General features: G+C 36.8%; 1 protein-coding gene across 3 annotated transcripts in view; it reads left to right on the top strand.

Moving 5' to 3' along the window:
- Window positions 1–19,266, top strand: part of LOC129727087 (uncharacterized) — a 142,493-nt gene that overhangs the window by 66,994 nt on the left and 56,233 nt on the right. Inside the window, exon 1 of one of the 3 annotated variants that reach the window (XM_055684532.1) lies at window positions 446–857. The exons of 1 other annotated variant lie outside the window; for it this stretch is intronic. The gene's annotated coding sequence lies outside the window, so the exon portion shown is untranslated. Of the gene's footprint in view, window positions 1–445; window positions 858–19,266 lie in introns of those variants that run through there. One more of the 3 variants, XM_055684535.1, reaches the window with a different exon arrangement.

The raw sequence follows: 19,266 nt of genomic DNA, 5'->3' as shown, positions 1-19,266 counted from the left end.
GTTAGTAAACATGTGATTAATCCTCCCTTTATATCCCCGTCACATGATAGATATTCTTAACACCACGCTAATGCATGCATCTTTGATACATGGAAAATTCCCAACTTCATTGCCAGGACAGGCTTTTGAAGTACATAGTGTCGGGACATTTCTACATCCTTCTGTTTCTCCCGTATCCTTGACATACTGAAACATCGCTTGCTCCGTCCGCTAAACGCATCTTGGGCATTTGTGGCTGTGCCAAATGGAAATCAACACCCGAATACAGTCGTGAAATTGTATCGCGAAGCTTCGTACTACACGCGATTTCCACTGGTATCAGTACCCTGTCGGCCGTATCCGTACACGGCCACTCTCTCGTTTTGCTCTCGCTCTCCCGCAAAACACGCACCAACACAGGGGTGGAAAATGTGAAAACGTCATTTAATACAAATTTTGTTCGGAACATTAGCGTAGTGTTAAATGAGCGTTCTGTTGGTGTAGAGATCGCTCTCTGCAGCTTAGCAACTCAGTTGAATTATCCAAGCGATTTTCGTTTCTGTTTTGTTGGACGGAATTTTCTACTACGAGTTTCGGTTCGAACAAATCGGATACGCGGTACTATTTTTTATTCTACTCGTTTGTTCATCTTTACTTTCGAAAACTCGCCACTCGGAGTTCGTGCTGACGGCGATGAGATATTTTCTTATATACATGTGCCGTGCGTTGTTTGCATGTATATAAGCCGCGAGTACGAGTCCGGGAGAGTGAGACACGATCGCATCGCGGTGGTTTGTAGGGTGAGAGAGTGTTTCAGACCAAAAGCAAAAGCGGCAGCAACAGTGGCCAGCTAGCGCACCTTCAAGCGTTATATATCGGTATGTAAAACTTTATAGTCAAAGCTAGAAAACAATATAAGAGTAGAAAACCGAAATAACTGTTATCCATTTGCCCGGAAAACGATGAGCGAAATGGAAAGCAATGATCGATGGTACGGCTTTTCGCCGGAAAACGCGGTGCAATTATGCATTATATAAATAAATCCTTTCGTCCCTTTCCCTTTAAATAGGATTTAGGTGTTTTACTTGAAGAATCGTGTTATCAGTGTGAAAGAAAACAAAAACAAAAAGTTTACGGAGATTTATTTTCGTACATTTCAGGTTGATTTCAACTTGCAATGCGCTGGAAAAGCGCTTTTCCAGCTCTTGTTATGTAATTGCTTTTCATTTTTCTTTTCGAACATTTTCTTGAAACTTGGCTCCGATTATTCTTTGCTTCTCCATTACCTACTCGCCTGTATGGGTAAGCTCTTCGACGGCCATAGTGTATCGCAATTCATTGCCCTTATATACCTAGCAGAGAGCCGTGGTGTCAAGTCATTAAAATGCCTTCATATACTTATAGTAGACATGTTTTTAGTGTACACCGAAAGAGCTGACCATATACAGTTGGCAATGGTCTACAGTTTTAGTTAGAAGACTCGAAGAGAAGTTTTGTTGCTAGATGGTGGCAGCCCTGTGCGGTATGCTTCGCGATGTGTCTCCTGGGTTTTTGTTGGCAGTGCCGTTGAATTTGCTCAGATGTCCGCGCACAGTGAATGCGGCGCTTCTTCGGGGAATGGTTTTTCCAACGCTGTCTACTGGGTAAAAGCGTCTCGTCGGAGAACAGCCGTGTGATGCTTTTTTCTTTCTTGTTGCTTCTAAGCAAGTTTGCCAGAACGGGCACATTTTTCCGATTGCTTATGTGTTGTTGAGTAATGTTGGTTGTTTTGCAGGTACGAGTGAGTGTAGCATTCATGCCGTTCATCGAGGTCGTTCACAAGGGGAGCATATTTTATTCTTGCACTTTCAGGCGTATCTTTTTCCGTCATCCATTTCCAACCGAGTTGTTCTCTCGTTGTAGACTGATGATGCTTTGGTAGATGATCGCTTGAACTGTGATGCGTCCTGCGGAAGCGGCAATTATTATGCAAAAACTACTTTTGTTTGACCTATTCATATTTGCAATATCAATTAATCGGCACGATTACAAATAAATCCATATCTTTTGTTATATTTACTATAGTAGTTCGATTTCGCAACATACCAATTATTTTAATTATTTGAAATTGGGAAAATAAAATGAAATGTTTTTTTTTTTTAAATAAATGGGTAGCTTTTGTTAAGATTGGGTGAAGGTTTATTATACGAGTACCTGAATTTTGTTATGCTTTGAAAACATAATGCTCTTGACCGTTTGTTATGGTTGATTAAAATCTGTCAAACGTAGAAAAGTCATCAAAAGAATAACAAAAATTATGCCAGATTCAGATTAAAAACACCTAGACCAGATACGCCATAAATAAAAAGAATCCCAGAAAAATTCAGCCCAAAAGGACATAGAAACGTACCAGAAGATAAGGAAAGTTAAAAGAAGAAATAGATTCTAAATTTTGCTGAAAATGGTTCCAAAATTGGAAGAGACTAAAAAAGAAAATAATTTCTAATATTTCTGGGAATTTTTGCTAAAAAAAGAGCGAAAATGTTGATCTCATATATGTACTACCGCTATTCGCATAACAGTCCTATGTAAAATTTATGTTTTCTTGTTTTCAGAGGGAATGGGTCCTTTTTGGCGTGCTCTTCAAGAATAGCTATTAAAATCGAGGTTGTGGGAATCAAACCTTGCTATTTTAATGGCTATTCTTAAAGAGCATGCCAAAATGGACCCATTCCCACACAAAAAAAAACTAAAAAACATCTAAATTTTACATAGGACTGATATGCGAATAGCGGCAGTACAGATTGATGCAAAGTAATAACTTCCCTTAAAATCAGCAAAGAAATCCACATACGCCGAAACGCATTCAAAGTCTAGAAAAATCCAATAGAAGTACTGAAACAACAACAGCAGAATCTACTCTAAATGACTTCTAGCAAAACAAAAACAAAAAACAAAAAGGAAATAAAGAATTTACGCAGTGTATAATTTTTAATGGGGCATTATTAATGCCCTACAACTTATTCTCAGACAGTTTTCTATGCAACCAAATGTTTCTGAGCTACAATGACTTATACCAAAACGCATGCGCCCTTTTAGAAAATAACTCATGGGTCTTAAAAATCTCTATATCTGTGTAAAATGCTCTGTTTGCTAAGAGAAATAAATGTGGAAAGTTTCATTCAAATCAGTCAGGGTGGCGACTACCGGGAGAATCAGGGAATATCAGGGATTTAATTTTTCGATCAGGGAAATCAGGGAATATCAGGGAATTTGAAAAGTCATCAGTGAAAATTTCGTTGGCTTGGGATTTTTTTACAAAGTACTGAATTGAATTTATTTCAGAGCATTCGATGTGGACGCTCACCAGTAACCCTACAACAACACTCAATAATAATTAGGTTACTTAATTTGCTTTTTCCGACGCGAAAACGAAAGTACCAATCAATGCCAAATGAGTTCAAAATATGCAAAAAATAATCGATCATTTTTTAATTGACTGAAACTATGTACTCGTGCTTGGTTCAGCAAACTAAGTATTTGTTCTTGGTAGAAGAATTTTCCTGAAAAGTAAAGTTCAAGAAGAACCTATCCATTTTATCATAGGCTTTATTTAACCCTATTCCCGCGGAGTGATAGGGTTTTTCCTCGATAAATGACCTTTAAACTCTCCTTACTCAGCAACCACATGCACAATTTGCACAAACTTTAAGATCTGATCTGAGTTCCAAAAATTTCAAGTATATTTGTTAAACTGCAATCACAGTTCAAATTTCAGTTGAATTCCCGCGGTGAACAGTACTGTTGTACAGTAACACTTTCTGAGAATGAGTTGGAAGGAATTGATGATACCTTGTACAGGGCTCGTAACGGTTAGACAATGCAACAGTAGTAACTTCAGTGACCAAAATATCAAGAAAAATTTACTTTAAATTTTTCGAAAAGTATCCAAATAAGTACTAACAATTCATTTAGTAGTGCGCGCATTTTATGCGTTTATTACTACATTTTTTTCGTAAAAACCAGTGGTTAGACGAGATTTTTTTCCAGTTTCTTTTCTACTTTCTTGCAACCAATTGACAGAAGACTCAAAGACTTACTCAATAATTTGAATGTGTTCATAACTCGGAATATAGTGAGTCCAATTAAAGACGAAGTCACACGTTGATCTTTCGATCTAAATTTCTATTTTTAACAACAGCTTTTACCCGTTAACACATAAATTCATTAAGCAGACAGTGCCAAATGCCAATGCCAAAAATACTCCAATTTTAAAGCCGTATAAGGATCCAGCTGAGGTTTCAAGTTGTCGACCAATCAATTTATGATGATACGAGCTAATAAATTCGAAGGTTATTCACGTGGAGCTGCTCTTCTATACTCAGAAAAAGCATTCGACAGGGTTCAGAATAAAGGTTTGATTGCGAAATTGTTAATTTCTTATTTTATAATTTTTACGGTCAAGATTTTAAAATAATTATTCAACTGATCCAACCAGAATTCCAAATGTGGGTGATTTTCTTGTCAAAATAGGTGTGTCTCAAAATAGTTAATTGCCCCTCAAAAAGTTAGTGCCCCTAGACGTTTCAGAAATGCTTCAAGTCTTCAAAGACTTCCCGTAAGTTAACGTAAAAACGACGAACACAGCGAGTAATTACCCTGCGACCGTTTGACGCACTTCTGCGTTTACCAGGAGCACCCAAATGAATAGGAATGGTTAAAAAGCTAAAATTTATAGGGTACTTTTTTGAGCTATGGGACAACTTTTTTCACTTTTGTCGACCAATGCAATTTTAATTTTCAATTTTATCAAACTGGACGTGTTTCTCAACAAAAATATATTTTTGTTCAAGATTAAAGTTAGCAAAAGCGTTTTAGTGTTGTGATTAAGGTGAAAAAACCTATGATAGTCGTAACTTAAATCAGTTTAAAATAAATTTGAATAGTCAGGGAAAAAAATTTGGAACATCAGGGAGAATCAGGGAATATCAGGAAATTTAATTTTGGAAATTAAGTCGCCACCCTGAATCAAAAATGGTCGATTTAATTTTTCATATTTCCAGGTCATTGAGTTGATTTTGCTCGCATAGAAAGCAAGAAATTTAGAAAATGAAAAGAATTACAGATTTTCCTCGAACCCGTTTAAACATTTTTTTAAACAAACACAAAGTTCTAAATTTAGTCCACAAAAGGAAATTAGTTGAAACCGAAAATGAAAATGAACTCTAATTTCGTTCAAACTTTAAAGTAGTTAATTCCAATAAGGCAAATAGGCCAAAGTGAAAATGATTCAAATTCAGCCTAATGCTTGAAGAATTCTGCCAAATAAAAGAAAAAGGCAAAACAGAAATAGATTCCAAATTTAGCCAAATTTTGTTTTATGGATGTATGTTGATAAATAAAAAAATAAATAAATTAAGCTCATAGTTTAGGTCAAATTCCTCAAAGAGTTCATAATAATGATTTCAAACTAGCCTAAAAGACTTAAAAGCACCTTTGCTTACATAAGAAAACAAAAAAATATCTTGTTTCACCCGAAATTCTTTCAAGGTTCTCAACATATTGAAAGTATCTTCCTGAAAAAAAAAACGAAGTGACCACAAATAGAATGACTCCCCTTTCTTCTGTTGACAAGCGTGGATATTCGCGTACCCTCTATTCCCCCATAAGTTGTCCTCGTGAAATATGGACGGCCCCTAGAAACAACTGGTGAATTTTGCAATCCCCGTAAAGAAAACTTCACTTATAACAAGTTTTAATCATGTTTGCTTTTTTTTATTGTTTTTAAGGGGGGGATTTGTTAGTAGCTTATATATTTATGATAAATATTAGTAAGTAATGAGTATGTGTGTCCAATCACAAATTGTGACTTCTCAACACTGTTAGAAATTAGTAATTTTTATTGTTAGGATTTGTTTGCTTTCGCAATTAGGACTTATCATTCGTAGGGATTTAAAACTACTTGTCAGAAAGGGGGAAGTAAACTTATAACTAACTTAATTGCTAACTTATTGGCTTAAAGAGAGCTTATCGTAGCAATTGAGGATTGCAACGATTTTTGTCGAAAATTGTTAATAATTTTATTTGACATAGTTTCTAATGGTTCAACACCAGTAAGTCTATGTAGTTCGAGTGTACCAAACCAAGGAGGACGCTTCAAAATCATTTTCAGAATTTTATTCTAAATCCTTCGGAGCGTTTTCTTCCTTGTTGAACAGCAACTTGACCAGATCGGTACAGCATAAAGCATTGCTGGTCAAAAAATTTGTTTGTAAATCAAAAGTTTGTTCTTTAAACAAAGTTTAGAATTCCTGTTAATGAGAGGATATAAACATCTCGTATATTTGATGCACTTGGCTTGTATACTCTCAATGTGCTCTTTGAAAATAAGTTTTTTATCGTAAATTAGTCCGAAGAAGTTTAGAGAAGCATTGGAAGAGATTTTCCACTTTTGCAAGTAGGAAGAAAAAATATCTAAACTATTCTGCAATCGACTGCATATGACACGAAGACTTTTTCCTTTTACGGAAATGCTTGTGTCATCGCAGAACAATGATTTTGTACAATGTTTTGCATTATGGAGGCAAATCAGGAAGATCTGAAGTGAATATGTTGTACAGGACTGGACCCAAGACTGGACCTTGAGGTACACCTGCTCTGACAGGAAATCTATCAGATTTTGAATTCTGATAGACAACCTGCAGAGTTCGATCAGTAAGATAATTTTTTGAAATTTTGATTAGGAAAATAGGAAAATCAAAAGTTTGCAATTTCGCAATCAAACCTCTATGCCAAACACTATCGAATGCTTTTTCTATGTCTAAAAGAGCAGCTCCAGTGGAATAACCTTCCGATTTGTTAGCTCGTATAATATTAGTAACTCTGAGCACTTGATGAGTAGTGGAATGCCCATGGCGAAATCAAAACTGTTCATTTGCAAAATTGAATTTTCGTTGATGCGTGACATCATTCTGTTAAGAATAATTCTCTCAAACAGTTTACTTATTGAAGAAAGCAATAATCATGTTTGCTGAACAGTTAATTCCACCTGTGAATCTAGGTGAGGATGAAGCGAAAAAAGGTCAGGTAAAATAAAATAATATTCGGAAATTGGATTTTAGAAATTTAACCGACACTCTGACAAAATTAATTGAAAATGGAAAACCATTAACAAATATTGCGTAAATGCTTGAATCCGCATAATGAATGGGTAATCTTTGTGAAAAAACCGTAAATTGTTTTAAATTTAAAAGAGAAAAGTATCAATTATACCAGGTAAGACAAGGAAAAGGACGAAAATAAATAATTTCATGGAAAAGAAAATTCGCCTTTATTTTTTGTTCTGCTATTCATTTAAAGGTTTTGTGAACCGTTTTCCAAATTCTCTTCAACAAATAAAGGATAAAAAAATTTCGATCGTGATTAGTAATTTTAAGTTTCTATTTATATACGCCATCGTTTACACTTCCAATTCGCGCAAGATTTTGTCTGATTTCGCGCAAAACTGATGTAGTTACACAGAATATAAGAATATAAGCGGCTATATTCACAGAAGACTTTTCAAGTCTTTTGTTTTTAAATCTTGAATTTTTTTTACGAAAATTATATGAAAAACCGGAATTAAATTTTGAAAATTTTCTCACCACCCTGTCCTGGTTTAACTAAGCCGAAACTTTATCTTTTATGATGATCCGTTAAACGTTACCAGCGATGCTCAGGATTAAATCTATATAAAAATTTAAAAAAATCGTGACTTAATACTTAAGTCGCTTCCTTATGGATATTAAAACCAATGAAATGTGGCCTTTCCTCCAGCTAAATGTTCCTCTATGTCCAAATATCTTAATCCTGTTATATAATATTATTCACAAAACTACGAAAACATCAGAAATGTGTGATTTTTATATGGGACTCGCACTAAACTAAAACATGGGTTTTTCTGCAAGAAAATATTTGCAGATGTTGGAGGAACAACGTTTCGAATTTTGATTGAGAGGTAAATTGAGTATAAACAGGATGTTAAAAACCTGGGAAAACCTGGAAAATCATGGAATGTCAGGGAATTCATTTTTCGCTCAGGGAAATCGGAATACTAGGGAAAACAAAAAAATATTCAGGGAAAAATTTTTAACCGAGACGCGATTCTTTTCTAAACAACTCTTTAGCGCAAAACTGATTTTTTCAGCTTAAAAGGCTATTTCAGGACCTCTACGATTCGGTTTCATATCCGATTGAAAACTTTTTTCACTGGGATTCCAGAGTTGCGTTAATCTACGTTGCACTTTTTCGTGCGGGATGCTGAAAAATATCAGGGAAATTATTGTTATATTTTAGGGAAAATCAGGGAGTTTCATCTTGAATATTTTTTGCCACCCCAATAAAAGATTTTGCATGTTTTACGTAGTTTTGGGATCAATTTTTAGAAATCAGATACCCATTATTTTTTCTCAAGCGTCTTTCCTGAACATCAACGAACATTTCGCTTTTTTTATATATATATAAAACAGTGGTCCCCAACCTTTGTGGCTTTGCGGCTCCTTTTGCGAAACACAAAGAGGACAGGAAGCTTCGCGGTCCACCAAAAAGAATTTCGGATACAGTCTCATATCGTCACCCAGGCCTCATTTGTTCCACGTCTCGGTCACAGAGATATCTGTAAACAAAATTTAGTTACCCGTCAAATTTACCGCAGTCTTTGCCGGCCGCGGACCTTCGGTTGGAAACCACTGATTTAAAATGATGGTGATTACTGTACAACTCAAAAACGGAGGAAACAATGTCAGTAAGGCGTCGTACACAAATTACGTAACGCTAAAAACCTAGATTTCAGACCCCCTATGTAACGATAAGTAACGTTCGATATGACTCCCCCCCCCCTAAAATTACGTAACGCTGGACAACCTGTCCCCCCTCCAAATTTGCAGTTTTGAGCAAACATCACAGTTACGTAACGATCTCAATTACCCCCTCCTACTCCCCCCTATGTAACAATAAGTAACGCAGACTTAACCCCCCTCTCCCCCCCCTTCATGCGTTACGTAATTTGTGTACGACTCCTAAGATCAAATTATTTTCGTCCAAAAGTAAGTCCAAACATTGATTGGTCCACAATTATGTGTAAAATCAACAAAATTATCACAATCATAAGTCGCTTCTCTTAATTAAAATTTAAAAATTTTCTTGTCATTTTTTTATTGGCTTGAATCACGCTAAAACTATCCTAGAATCAAAATCTACATCGCCCAAGTACTGATCTATACTCAAATGTTTAAATCAGTTTTTACCGAATAATTTATATGCTCCAAAATAACATTTTTCGTTCATTTTGGCGATGCCCGTTTTTTTTTAATTTCGAGGCTTTGTAAACTAGTAGATGTTACCTATGATCGACATTGTGTCAAATGTGAAGTATAGAGGTCGCTGCATCAAGTTTCGACCGTTACAGCGTTGTAGACAACAATTTTGTCTGTCAGTAAAAAATATACACTTTAGATAAAATGATCTATTTTGAAAAAAAAAAAAGTTTAAATAAAAATTTAAATTAATTATCTAAAAAATCTCATGTTTTTTAAATCTAATTGTTTTATGAAAACTTCAAAAAATTATCAAAAAAAACAATGAAACCGGTCCGATAATGGAGAAATCAGAAAAAAAAGTTATAATTTTTTCACAGAGTATATATTTTATATGAAAGGACAAATTATTATCTACAACTTTGTCAAAGACACTAATCAAATAATCCGTTTTTAATGTAAATATATTTTCAATCCCCAATAGAGTGCTCTATGGGAAATTAAAAATATTTCTACAGCCGAAACGGTTTGCTTAATTGACATAGTGTCTTCGGCAAAATTGTAGATAACAATTTTGTCCTTCCAAAAAACATAAGACCCTGTAAAAGAAAATTGAAAAAAAAAAACAGGAAAGACAAAATTGTTATCTACAACTTTGCTGAAGACGTCATACCGTTCAAACAAACTGTTTTGGCCCTAAAAATATTCGTAATCAACAATACCTTCTCAAAATAACATTTTTCAATAACTCTCAAAAATGAGTCGTGTTCCTAAAAATTAAACAAATAGCACAAAATAGCATCTTTTAACTATAGAAACGGCTATGCAAAGTTTCAGCCAAATCAAAAATGGTCGATCAAATAGATTGCCCGCTTTTTGTGGAATTGCTCAACAGTAAACAACAACCCAAGTAACAAAATTGGTAATATCAAATTTTTTTAGTACATATATGGTACAACTAAAACGTAAAACCTTCATGGTTATAACAACCTAATAAACAACCTAGTAAACCGATCATGGTTATAACAACCTTCCGCCAGCGGCCACTTTTGTTGACTGACATAAATTCGCCAAATAAACAACTTTGATCCTTCAAATATAAATATTAATTACAATATATATTATGGTTTAATAAATATCATATGCAAATAAACTACGAGCTGTTAATGACTAAGTATAATTGTTTCAACTATATTTTTGGTTTGGGTCAAATAAATTATATAGTTGATTCAACCAAAGAAAAGTATTGCATCAATCATGACTATGGGTTATACAAAAATCAATGCAAAATTATAGTTGATTCGGCCCCGATTATTATTGCTTTGACTACTTATTTTTCTCCGTGCAGATAAAAAAGTTCTTCGAAAAAACAAACCTGCATCTTTCAGACTACGAAATATTTTCTGTAACTCAGGTATATCTTTCTACCAAAATCTCTTTCCAAAGGTTTGAAAATATATTTTTAAATATTATTTTTGTATTATGCGAAATATGCATATTCTCGTGTTCATCCCTCCTTTTCTTTCCCCCTTCATATTAGTTTTTTCATGCATGTTGAAGAAGAATTGGTAGTTAAATTATAAATGACTCATAAAATGGAGTTGAAGTTAGATTGATTTACATCAAAATATAGTTCGGGACATTTCTGTAACATCTGCAGTCCTCAAATTTTAAGTAGATCATTGTCATAACAATCAGGCAGCTATAAAATTCAACTGCTTCCTATCCATTTTATTGTCTCCAGTCACTGAGACTTAGGAAACCGCACGTCTCTCTAGGCGGTTCCTAGTGAACCTATATATCTGCAATCCTTCCTTTTTTTAACCGCCATCCTTCTTTTTATCCACTGTTCCTAAAGCATAGACACAATTTGCCATTTAATTTAAAGCTCAAATTTGTCCCGTGGCAGTTCGCAGCCATTTTTCATACCGCTTTCTATTTGCGTCGTAGCAAGGGGGACAAACACCAGCCATTTGGTTTATATCTTTTGCTGATATTGAACGACACTGTCTGCTAGTGACTATAGGACTGGTTTAGGAGAGCGTGGAATCACCAAAGTACTTTTTTTTGCTCTGCAGATTCGGTAGTTACGACGCGAAAATCGCTGCAATACCATCGCTATCATCATGTTGAACAGGAACAAGTAGAATCTGCATGGATGAAACGTTTCGCCCGTGAAGAAACGAGACAACTTTTAATTCGATTCTGAAGTATGTACTACTAGAGCTTTGATTCTTACTTATGTACACGATATAACGATATAACAGACTCATCATAAGGAGCAGAAGAAATTTTAACCTTTCTAAATAAAAGGGGTCCCAAAAAGCAACGCTCTTCTACTAGTACTGTTATGTATCTGTTGCAGGCATCTATTTATAGAGGGTATATAAAGTACGGGGTAGCGAATAAATAAGAATTAATCAGAAATTTTGTTTTGTGCAGACAAGCAGCGCACCATTTTCTGTCTAGAAATTTCAAGATGCTCTGTGGGAGCACACGAAACGGAATCGATCCAAGATGCTCCCAGTGTAAATATTTCGTTACAGGTTTCTAACGAAATGTTTGCACTGTGATCTGAGAATGGAACAACATTTTTCTGATTAATCTTTTCTGTACGCAGATAAATCCAACAGAAATTCGATTTCACTTCAATCGTTTTCTTCTGAAAAGAAGTTACAACATAAGTAAATTTTACCTTTTGTATTAGTTCGATGAATTTCCGTATTTGAAGATTTAAGGCATTCCAGCAGTAAAATGTTTAAGCAGGAATGTTGTTTCTCTGGATGCTCAATAGAGATAAATATTGCGGTTTTCGTTTTTTTACTGTGCCTGTAGCATGCCACAGTACCAGACTTGAATATCAGAGAGTTGTTCCCCAACATTTACCACTTTGCTTTGGAACTCTCGCGTCTGAATGATGTAATATATAAAAAAAACTTTTTTAATCGAGCGCTCAGAACGAAAACCCGAAAAAGGATTAGAGAGAATTAATGGAAGAATTATTAAGATGGTAATGCTTCTTCAATAATATGTAATTAGAAAATACGTATAGCTTTGAGTCCCGATTGATAGAAGAAAAGTTAGAGATTAACCTCAGCGAGGTACACCATGCACTTTTGAACATAATATTTTTGTTTTCTGTGACATAACAAATTTTAAAAACATCCAACAAAAATTTCACCAAAGTGATACTAGATAGACATTATGTGTGGATAAATTTACATATTTAAACTATTTTGATATGTGTTCTCAAGTTATTGCAAATATTAAGTAATGAAAATTATGAATTTTTGGGAAATGTTGCTTTCGGGGTTTCAACAGAACTGAAATAATTTCCACATAACGCAATGCATGTACGATAATAATCATTTTAAATTGTCCCAAATAGGTAAAAATACTAGTAGGAAGTAACTAAAGTAGTACACTCAAAAGGAATATAAAAGTGTTCACGGGAGCGGGAATAACTGATAAGCAACTCAAGTGGTACGGATTTTATTTTGTGCAAATAAAATTCTTACCAAAAATAGTAAATATTTGCTTTAGACTCGACCAGAAAAATCTTAATCAACAAATTTCATTAAAAAAAAGAGTTGATTTTTTAATATTTTGTTTAAAGAAACATGAAGTTATAACGAAATTTTTAATAAAAGGTTCAGGGTGGAAAATAGAAAACAATTTTTTTTTAATTCACGATTAAGTTATATAAAAAATTTCAGCTTCAACATTTTTCAAAAGATTTGTATTCCAATTAATTTAGACAATGGAAATAATCAATTTAAATAAAAAAGCTTTTAATTATCAACTTTTTCAATGCATCCGTTTCCATGTTATCTTGAGTTTAATTTGAAAAAATTAGAAAATAAACACTAATCATAAAAAGATTAAATTTTCCATTCAAAATATTTTTTTGTTGAAACCTGACATTATTCCAAAACTTTTGAATGAAAATTCTGGATGGAGAAAGACAAGACAAGTTTTTTCTTGAATGTTAACTTTTAAAGATTTTTACTTAATTGAATTCCATTGATTCAATATGATTTCAATAGTAATGTCAAATCATACCGCTCTTGGCGTTTTCTTTCTAACATCCGTTTTGAAGATAATTTTAATAGAAGGTTTAAAAAATTCAAGTTTTTTTTTTGAAAATACGCTTTTTTTGTGAGTTATTTATTGTTCTTCATTAAACATAGGTTTATTCATCTATATGATCGATATAACACAACTTATTTCTTGACATCTAAGAGATTGGATAAATAGAGGGCATCCACCCTAGCAAAAATAACTTTTTTCTGAGACTTGAATGAGTTTTCCCGTAAGCAAACGTAGACGCGACGAACCAGACGGGTAATTACTCTGCGGCCTTTTGGCTTTCTTCTGTATTTACTAGCGGTACCAAAATTCACAGGAATGGTTAAAAAGCTATAAACTTTCATTTTTTCGAGTTTGAGCTTTTGGGCAACTTTTTTCGCTTTTGTCGATTAGTGTAATTCAAATTTAGGAATTTATAAAACTGTGCAAATTTTTTTTTTTCAGATTTTCAATACCTCAGAACATCATTTTTCAATATAAAACTTTACATAGTTACTATGGAAATACACAAAAAATTTATAGAGAATAGTTAAAGAGGTTATTCATGAGACACAGCCGTAAAGTTAACGTAGAATTACGACAACCTGTCCTGTCAAATTCTGTTGTCTATCTACTAGGTAATAGGTAACAACAGAACGAGAATCATCCGAAACTTCATGCAAATGGCAACCTGCAATAAAGAGACATTAGTTTCTTGGCGCCCCAAAATCATTTGATTGTGCGTGCAGAAGGTAAATTTGTCTTGCCACTCGCCAAAACATTGCGGATTTTGGTAAAACTCAATTTTATCCAAATTTCTACAGAAGGTCGTCAAAAGTTATAGTATCAATAGACCCAAATAGGATGGGAAGTTTCAAACTTTTAAACCCGTTTTTCTCGTAACTATGAATTATGAGTTGTGCATGCTTGGAAAGAAAACGGGGAGATGCCAATTTGATGATTCGATCTGCAGTATTTTCTTACTATGATACTTACAGTTTTTAGCAGTAAACGGCACTCCGTTTCGTGATGGTTAGCTCACGATCACTGTAGGACTCAGATGTGAAAACTCATTTTTATTTTTTTCTGGAGATGAAGTAGAATTTATAACTATCTTTGTCAATACTGAATGTAATGAATAAACGGGAAAATGTTGCAGGGTGGCCACTCTACCGGGAAAAGCGGGAAAAAGCCGGGAATTCCAAATCACCGGGAAAAAAGACGAGAAAACCGGGAAATTAGGTTTCACGCCGGGAAAATCAAGATCCCTGTATTTTTTTGTTGCATGATGACCTCTGCCAGTTATGGAAATGCTGGTTGTTGACTTCAGCCAAAGTCAGCAGCGGCTTCGTAGTTCTCATAGCGTTGAATAAAATCAACCTTGATCAGACGAATAAACATATTTTGCTGTTCCGTAACATATTTTGCTGTTCCGTAACATATTTTGTCAGGAAAATGGTCGTACGTTCTCATCTTGCATCCAACCCCCTTCTTGTGTGAACAAGGACTGCTCAGGTTTGAACCAGATGGAAGAAATTTTGATTGCCCAAAACATCGTATACGACACTATCAGCGTCGCGGAAGGCGCATCGAAAGTTCTTGTGAATAGTGTTCGACATTGGAGTCCGACCAAAAGTCAGATAGGACCGGAATTTTCAAAGCTCAATTTCATATCGGACCAAACCGGAACGGACCTAGCCGGGTTCTTCTTCTGAGGTCGGAAAAAGTCCGGCAGAAAAAATAAACCTTGATTTTTAATATGATTTCAATCACAAGCAGGACATTTATATTGTAGGTGTTTTGATTTGCATTTTTATGAAATAGCATTATTACTGCATTTCAAGTGACTTATTTAAAAGAGAATATATATCGAATATTTCCACAAACTCTATACGTCTTTTAGCGTTTTATTGCAGAATTAAAATAAGTATTTTTTCGTCCTATTGACTACTGTATTGCCACCTTGAAGAGTTATTTGTATAAGATTTCTCAATTTTTTTTATATCAAAACCAAACATTAGCTACGCAAAAAAAAGGAAAATTATTTTTGAGCCTTTAAATTAAAATGTCATGTCAGATAAGTATTTTTTTTTCAAATCGTAAATGTGGTATTTTGCCCTGAAAATTTGAAACGTAACGATTTCCATTTGAATTTAACAATGGAACATATCATTTAGTCTGCATTTCAATGCAAAATAAATGAAAAAACATGAGCATTTTTTGATTTGAAAGAAATTTTTAAGACGATTTTGTTAGTATGTGTTTTATACTGTTTTGAAAAAGGAGCTCATATTTATCAAATTTCTGAAAAACTGTCATGATTTTCTTCAGAAGTACATACAAATTGCGTTTTATACAGTTTTTGCGGTGATTTTTCACTCGTTTTTTTTGTGGATTTCGGAATTTCCATGGTTTGTTATGCAAATCACCAGAAAAAGTAACACTATACTCTGATTGATTTGAATATTTTTTTTTTTTCAAATTTTTTTCTCAAAGTGTCGGTTGAATTTATTTTACGGGTCTAAAAAATCTCATACATGTTTTCGAAAAAAAAAGTTGGTTCGAAGTAACAGACCTCGACGTTTCGTGCATTTCTAAGACATTTGCCATAAAAAAACTAATTATGACAATTTCATGTGCATTTTTTTCATTTGTCGCTCTAACGCTCTTCTTCCCAAAGTCTGAGATCAAATTTCGCATGAGAACTTTTTTTTTTAAAAAAAAAAACCTCTTAGCCCTAACGCAAAACGAAGTTCGATGGTTGAATTTATTGACACCCTTATTCAGAAGCCTTGTAAGCTCAAGAGCAGGTTGACAGAGAGTAAAAGTAGAAGGAATCAAAAAAGCACGAGAAGGCGAAATTTCCAACGACTTGGAGATAAAAAGGGTGAAAATTATGCAAGAGGTCTCTATGAAGACACTTGCTAAAGTCGCAAACAGTTAAAAGCGAAGAAGGAGAAATATTTTTCATCGTTTCATGTCACTATTTTTGCAAGGACAAGGACAAGGAATTTTAATTAATTTCATCGGGAAAACCGGGAAATCGAAAATCGATTTTGAGAGGGCCACCCTGATGTTGGCCCTTCAATTAGGTATTAAATTTGTTCTTAAAAGGACAATTTGTAGTTTAATTTAATATCGGATAAGATGCCTATCGCACCTCTGTGCACATCAATTAGAAGAAGGCACTCTTTTGATCACACAGTGAAAAACTTTTTTCATACTGAAAATCTGATGGCGAACAGATTTTTATTGACAACAACCCTTTTTGTGTGTTGCCAAAATACAGCAGCTTTTTGCAGGAGAAAATGCCGGACAATATAGCTACCGCTACCACATCAAGATGCATCTACTACTACCGCCGTTAGTAATACCCCCCCCCCCCCCCCCGCCCGTTCCTCCGCTGCAGCTGCAACTGTGGGTATTTCGGCTGCAGCCACCACAGCTTCCATCCGCTAATAGTTGGTTAGGACCGAGCCAGTTGGGCAACAAATGGTGAGTTGACAACCTGGAAGGAGCGTCAAACATAGCTTCGGCCCTCACAAGTTCCTATCTCACACCTCCGCGAGTCATATGATTACACTAGACTGCCGGTTGAAACATGGATACAAATGGTTAATGTTGCCTGGGCAATGTTGTCATCCGACACTAGCTAAGTGAGAAGGTGCGACGCGATCATTGGCGCGTAAACCATATTCCGGCGGTAGAGGAAATGCTTCGTCAACCTGAGCGTCTGTTCACCAAGATGATGCGGCTCAAAACAGCGTCTGATCTCCATGTTAGGAGCGGCTGATCAACGTCCTGGTGGCAGCGTGGGACTCTAAACAGAGCTGACACGATGGTCCCCCGGCGAGACAGGGGGCTGGGGAAGGCCCAACAAGCCGCCCCGGAAAGAACATGTTACAAACAACGTAAGAGATAATACGGATCGGAACAATCGACATAGACCAAGGCAACGAAAAAAGGACTACGATTGGAAACTTGGGACATGGAACTGCAAATCGCTCTGCTTTCCAGGATGCGACAGAATAATCTATGACGAGCTACATCCACGCAACTTCGAAGTCGTAGCGCTGCAGGAACTTTGTTGGACAGGACAGAAGGTATGGAGAAGCGGGCACCGGGCGGCTACTTTCTACCAGAGCTGTGGCACAACCAGTGAGCTGGGAACCGGCTTCATAGTACTAGGTAAGATGCGCCAACGCGTGATGGGGTGGCAGCCGATCAACGCAAGGATGTGCAAGTTGAGGATAAAGGGCCGGTTCTTCAATTACAGCATCATCAACGTGCACTGCCCACATGAAGGAAGACCCGACGACGAGAAGGAAGCGTTCTACGCGCAGCTGGAGCAGGTCTACGATAGCTGCCCGCGACGGGACGTGAAAATCGTTATTGGGGACATGAATGCTAAGGTAGGCCGGGAGGCAATGTACAGACCGGTAATCGGACCAGATAGCCTGCATGCCGTGTCTAATGATAACGGCCATCGGTGCGTAAACTTTGCGGCCTCCCGTGGTATGGTAGTATAACACCCGCCGAAGTCGAACGCCGCGACCAAATATTGAGCAACTGCGGGACGCCGAGGCTGCACAGGAATACGCGCAGCAGCTGGAGGCAGTGCTACCCACGGAAGAGCAGCTTGGCGCAGCTACCCTTGAAGATGGCTGGAGGAGCATCCGATCCGCCATAGGTAGCACTGCTTTAGCGCTACTAGGTACAAGGGCCCCGAATCATAGAAATGACTGGTTTGACGGCGAATGCAAACGGTTAGTCGAGGAGAAGAATGCAGCACGGGCGAAAATGCTGCAACACCGCACGAGAGCGAACGTGGAACGATACCGACAGGCACGGAACAGCCAAAACTCAGTCCTCCGAAGAAAGAAGCGCCAGCAAGAGGACCGAGATCGCGTAGCGATGGAAAAGCTGTACCAAGCTAACGACACTCGGAAGTTCTACGAGAAGCTGAACAGCTCCCGTAAAGGCTTCGTGCCGCAAGCCGATATGTGCAGGAGCTTGGATGGCAACCTCCTTACTGATGAGTGTGAGGTGATCGAAAGGTGGAGGCAGCACTTCCACGAGCATCTAAACGGCGATGCAGTAGAGCGCGAGGACGGTATGGCAACTGATCTTGGTGCACGAGCAGAAGACATCAGAATTCCAGCCCCCGATCCTCTGGAGGTGGAGGAGGAGATTGGTCGGCTGAAAAACAACAAAGCTGCTGGAGTGGACCAACTCCCCAGCGAGCTATTGAAATACGGTGGAGAAACACTGGCTAGAGCCGTGCACTGGGTCATTGTCAAGGTTTGGGAGGAAGAACGAGTACCGGAGGAGTGGATGGAGAGTATTGTGTGTCCCATCTACAAAAAGGGCGATAAACTGGAGTGCTGCAATTACCGGGCAATCACTCTGTTGAACGCCGCCTACAAGGTACTCTCCCAAATACTTTGCCGTCGACTATCGCCATTTGCGAAGCAGTTCGTGGGTCATTACCAGGCGGGATTTATGGGTGCCCGCGCCACCACGGATCAGATATTCGCGGTCCGGCAGGTTATGCAGAAATGCCGCGAATATAACGTGCCCACACATCATTTGTTCATCGATTTCAAATCGGCGTACGACACAATCGATCGGGACAAGCTATGGCAAATTATGCACGACTACGGTTTTCCGGACAAACTGACGCGGTTGGTCAAAGCGACGATGGATCGAGTGATGTGTGTAGTTCGTGTTTCGGGGGCACTCTCGAGCCCCTTCGAAACCCGAAGAGGGCTGAGGCAAGGTGATGGTCTCTCGTGCCTACTGTTCAACATTGCCCTGGAAGGTGTCATTAGAAGAGCGGGGATTAACACGAGTGGCACGATTTTCCAAAAGTCGGTTCAACTGTTTAGTTTCGCCGACGATATTGACATTGTGGCTCGGACCTTTGTGAAGATGGCGGATACGTACA

Source organism: Wyeomyia smithii, chromosome 3, assembly GCF_029784165.1.
Source record: "Wyeomyia smithii strain HCP4-BCI-WySm-NY-G18 chromosome 3, ASM2978416v1, whole genome shotgun sequence".
NCBI lineage: Eukaryota > Metazoa > Arthropoda > Insecta > Diptera > Culicidae > Wyeomyia > Wyeomyia smithii.
The sequence above is the reverse complement of the archived record's forward strand: the minus strand, read 5'-3'. Positions and strand labels throughout refer to the sequence as shown.